The sequence below is a fragment of the Terrapene carolina genome, unplaced genomic scaffold, assembly GCF_002925995.2.
Source record: "Terrapene carolina triunguis isolate 2854851 unplaced genomic scaffold, T_m_triunguis-2.0 Scaffold24396, whole genome shotgun sequence".
NCBI classification, from domain to species: Eukaryota; Metazoa; Chordata; order Testudines; family Emydidae; genus Terrapene; species Terrapene triunguis.
This window is the reverse complement of record NW_020688747.1, coordinates 35,047-40,782: the sequence shown is the minus strand read 5'-3', so window position 1 is coordinate 40,782 and position 5,736 is coordinate 35,047.

Genomic DNA, 5,736 nt, shown 5'->3' with positions numbered 1-5,736 from the left:
TCAGTACAGACAGTTTGATAAGAAGCAAGTGTGAAAATACTTACAAGGGGAGATAGATTCAATGTTTGTAATGGCTCAGCCATTCCCAGTCTTTATTTAATCCTGAGTTGATTGTATCTAGTTTGCATATCAATTCCTGCTCAGCAGTCTCTCGTTGGAGTCTGTTTTTGAAGTTTTTCTGTTTTAAGATAGCCACCCGCAGGTCTGTCATAGAATGGCCAGACAGGTTAAAGTGGTCTCCCACTGGGTTTTGAGTATTATGATTCCTGATGTCAGATTTGTGTCCATTAATTCTTTTGCGTAGAGACTGTCCGGTTTGGCCAATGTACATGGCAGAGGGGCATTGCTGGCACAAGATGGCATATATCACATTGGTAGATGTGCAGGTGAACGAGTCCCTGATGGTATGGCTGATGTGATTAGGCCCTATGATGATGTCACTTGAATAGATATATGGACAGAGTTGGCATCGGGCTTTGTTACAAGGATAGGTTCCTGGGTCAGTGTTTTTGTTCAGTGATGTGTGGTTGCTGGTGAGTATTTGCTTTAGGTTGGGGGGTTGTCCCACCTGTTCATGCTCTCTGTATGTGTGTATATATATCTCCTCAATATATGTTTCACTCTATATGCATCCGAAGAAGTGGGTTGTAGCCCATGAAAGCTTATGCTCTAATAAATTTGTTAGTCTCTAAGGTGCCACAAGTATTCCTGTTCTTTATATTGTCAGAGATATGGAGGAACAGCTACTAAAGGACCTCTCAAAACTGGCTGACTGGGCAACAAAATGGCAGATGAAATTTAATGTTGATAAATGCAAAGTAATCCACAGTGGAAATCATAATCCCAACTCTACATATAAAATGATGGGTTCTAAATTAGCTGTTACCGCTCAAGAAAGAGACCTCTGAGTCATTCTGGATAGTTCTCTGAAAACATCCACTCAATGTGTAGCGGCAGTCAAAAAAAGCAAACAGAATGCTGGGAATAATTAAGAAAGGGATAGATAATAGGACAGACAATACCATAATGCCTGTATATAAATCCATGGTATGCCCACACAGTGAATACTATGTGCAGATGTGGTCACCCCATCTCAAAAAATATATTGGAACTGGCAAAGGTTCAGAAAAGGGCAACAAAATTATTAGGGGTATGGAACGGCTTCTGTATGAGAACAGATTAATAAGACTGGGAGGTTTCAGCTTGGAAATGAGACGGCTAAGGTCTATATAATCATAACAGGTGTAGAGAAAGTAGATTGTTTACTCCTTCTCATAACACAAGAACTAGGGGTCACTAAATGAAATTAATAGGCAGCAGGTTTAAAAAAAAATAAAAGAAAGTATTTCTTCACACAACACATGTTCAACCTTTGGAACTCCTTGCCAGGGGATGGTGTGAAGTCCAAGACCATAACAGGGTTCAAAAAGTACTAGATAAGTTCATAAATCAATGGCTATTAGCCTGGGTGGGCAGGGATGGTGTCCCTAGCCTCTCTTTTCCGGAGGCTTGGAATGGGCGACAGGGGATGGATCACTTGATGATTGCCTTTTCTGTTCATTCCCTCTGGCACCTGGCACTGGCCACTGTCAGAAGGCAGGACACAGGGCAGGACCTTTGATCTGGTGCAGTATGGCCGCTCTTATGTTCTAATGTTCCCTTATTCATGTGTTGTGAGAAAGATTAAATATAAATGCCTGATCTACATTCTTTATTGATAGATTCATAGGGTTTAAAGTCAGAAGGGACCATTGGATCATCCAGTCTGACCTCCTGTATAACACAGGCCTTTTAATTTCACCAGTTTACCCTTGTATTAAACCCCTTAACTTGTGTTTGACTATGGTCTGGTCTAAACTAGGATTTTACATCACAGAATCATAGAGCCGCAGGGTGAGAAGGAACCTCAAGGGTCAGCTAGTCTAATTCCCTGCCAAGATGTAGGATTTGTTGTGTCAAACCATCCTATACAGATGGCTACTCAGCCTCCTTTAGAAAACCTCAAGTGAAAGAGCTTTCATTATTTTCCGAGGCACCTCTTCCATTGTCCTGCTGTGCTTAAAGTTAGGAATTTTGATCTGAAAGATTTAGATTAATCTAAATCTGCTCTGCTGTAGTTTGAGCCCACAGCATCTTGTCATGTGCTCTGTATTTGAAGAGTCTTATCATGTCCCCTCTTAATCTCCTTTTTCCCAAACTAAACATAACCAGTTCCTTTGGCCTTTGCTGGTATGACTTGCATTCCATCCTTCTGAGCATCTTTCTCACTCTCCTCTGAACCCTCCCCAGTTGTGTTTTAAATCTTTTTATTACCCTGTCAAGTTATCTTCCCTCATGATTTTGCAGGTGCAATTCTTTTAACCTAAGCCGGTAGAATATAAGCTTAGGGGGTTTTCATGCGGGTCCCCACATATTAACCCCAGAGTTCAGAGTGTGTGTGTGTGTGGGGGGGAACCCTGACACAGCGGTGGAAGCACAGACCTCAGGATTTTAAAATGAGACATTTTTCCTTTTAGGTGATTGAAAGCCAGGGATGGTTTTTTTTTCCTTTCCTTTTCTTTGCTGCCTGAGGAAGAACAGGCAGGCAAAAGGGCCCAGCCTGAAAAAATACGTTTTTTTTTAAGGGACACATTTTTATTTTTATTTTTTATTTTTAGCTGAGACCAGCTGGAGTTTTTTTTCTTTGCCTGAGGGCAGAGTAGTTAAGCTACAGCAAGGGAATTCACAAGCTGGTTTTCCCCTACCTCTCCGGGTAGGCTACAGTAAGGGCAGGAAGGTTAGCAAAATGCCTAAAAGTGAGGTCCAGAAGAAATTGGAATTAGCCAGATTGGCGGCTGAAGAGAAAAAGAAGGAACATGAAAGAGCCCTGGAATTAAAGGAGAAAGAATGGGAAGCTCAAAGAGTTGCTCATGAGAGAGCCCTGGAGCTGAAACGGCTGGAACAAGACAATGCACTGACTATACTGGAATAGAAGAAACAGAATCCCGATGTAGGAAGATCCAACTCTCCAAATAGCCACCAGTGGGAACGGTTGTGTCCAGCATATAAGGAGTCTACTGGCATCGCCTAATATTTCATCACCTTTGAGAGACTGTGTACCATCCACTCTATTCCTGATAATCAGAAGCTGACTACTTTGGTTGCAAAATTGACTGGAAGAGCTCCGGACATATTCAATAAGATGCCTACTGGTGAAGCTTCTGACTAATGTAAATTTAAGGATTTGTTTTTTAAACAATTTCAAATTACACCTGAAAATTACAAAGTAAAATTTAGAACCATTAAGAGAGGGGCTGAACTAAGTAATGTGGCATATGTAAACCAGACAAAGGATCAGGGAGATAAATGGTTCAAAGGAAGAGGTGTAACTAGCTTTGAAGAGATGTGTGATTTGGTTGTACAGGAGCATTTCCTGGCTATGTCCAATGATGGTGTAAAACAGTGTTTATGGGATAAGAAAATGGATTCAGCAGAAAGTCTTGCTTCTTATGCTGATCAATATGAGCAGTCCCAGAACATCAGAGAGGCGGGACAAATCGGAACAAGACGGGTGGAGGTAGCAGAGAGGAACAACCCTGGAAGCAGTTTGGGCAGATACCAGAAGGTACACCCAGAACCAATACCCTACTACCAGGGGCAGCCCAAGGTCCCCTCTACACACCAAGGAAAACACCAGAACCTTATCATCCCACAACACCGTTCTCCAGCAACCCACCTCACCCCAGTGACAGGTCAGCTGGGTGATGTTTTAAATGTAACAAGCTGGGTCATATGAATTCCAACTGCCCCAAGAATCCCAACAGATTGCAGTTCATTGCACTGGGGTCACACCAAAGGTCCTCAGGCCCAGATTCCTCCCAGATACCTTCAGAGCGAAGGGAAACTGAGTGTGAGTGGGAAGAAAGTTATCGCATGGAGAGACACTGGAGCACAGGTGTCAGCTATCCACCAATCCTTAGTGGACCCCAAATTCATCAACCCAGAGGCCCAAGTGATGATTCAATGCTTCAAGTCAAACTCTTTTAACTTGCCTACAGCCAAGTTGCCTGTCCAGTACAAGGGCTGGTCAGCAACGTGGAATTTTGCAGTGTATGATGATTATCCCATTATCATGCTGCTGAGGGAAGACTTGGCCAACCATGTGAATATAGCCAAGTGGGTGGGAATGGTCACCCGCATCCAGGCTAAGCAAGCCTTCACACCTATACCTGTTCCTGAACCTTCTACAAGGGCCCCATCTGTGTTACCAGAGACCCAGACTGAGGTGGAGGAACTGGATCCCATGCCAATGTCTGCAGCAGCAGTAGTGAATCCAGTCCTAGAGACCCAACCAGAACCAGTCCCAAAACTGGAAGTGGCAGAGCAACCAGAACCAGAACCATTGCCAGCACTGAATCCAGCACTTGCAACCCCATCTGCAACTCCAATGCCAGAGGGCAACACCAAGCCTGCACTGGCAGTAGCAGCTAAACCTGCACAAGAGGCTCAGCTGGAGCCTGAAATACAAGCTAGTGCACCAGTGGAAAGTGGTTCACAGTCAATGGAAAAAACCCCTTCACTTGCATTGCTTCCAGAGGGACCAAGACCACAATCCATTGAGGAACTGATGTCTCCAGGATCAAGTGAACTGTTCGAGGCAGAGCAGGAAGCAGATGAGAGGCTCCAGTGAGTTTGGACGGCGGCATGAAGTGAACCACAACCTCTCAGCTTTTCTAATAGGTCCTGGTATGTTGTAGAAAGAGGACTTTTATACAAGGAAACTCTTTCTGGTGTGCAGACAGTTGGTAGTTCCAACTAGGTACCAGGTAAAGCTCTTGAGCTCAGCCCATGATCATCCTAGTGGCCATGCTGGGGTGAACAGGACCAATGACCGTTTGGAGAGGCCATTCCACTAGGAGGGAATGGGCAAGGACATTTCCACTTACGTCCAGTCTTGTGAGGTGTGCCAAAGAGTGGGAAACCCCCAAGACCAGGTCAAAGCCCCTCTCCAGCTACTCCCCATAATTGAGGTGCCATTTCAGCAAGTATCTGTGAATATTCTGGGCCCTTTCCCAAAGAAGACACCCAGAGGAAAACAGTACATACTGACTTTCATGGATTTTTCCACCTGATGTCCAGAAGCAGTAGCTGTAAGCAACACCAGGCTAAAAGTGTGTGCCAGGCATTAACAGACATTTTTGCCAGGATAGGTTGTCCCTCCGAAATAATTATGAATTCGGGAACTAATTTCGTGGCAGGGACCATGAAAAGCCTTTGGGAAGCTCATGGGGTGAACCATATGGTAGCCACCCCTAACCACCATCAAACAAATGGCCTGGTGGAGAAGTTTAATGGAACTTTGGGGGCCATGATACATAAATTTGTGAATGAGCACTCCAACAATGGGGAACTAGTTTTGCAACAGTTGCTCTTTGCCTACAGGGCTGTACCACATCCCAGTCTGGGCTCTTCACCATTTGAACTTGTGTATGGCCAGGAGGTTAAGGGGACATTACAGTTGGTGAAGCAGCAATGGGAGGGGTTTACACCTTCTCCAGGAACTAATATTCTGGATTTGGTAAAAAACAACCTACAAAACACCCTCTGAGACTCTTTAGCCCTTGCTAGAGAAAACCTAAAAGATGCTCAAAATAAGCAAAAGGCCTGGTATGACACACATGCCAGAGAGCATTCTTTTAAAGTAGAGGACCATAGAATCATAGAATCATAGAATATCAGGGTTGGAAGGGACCTCAG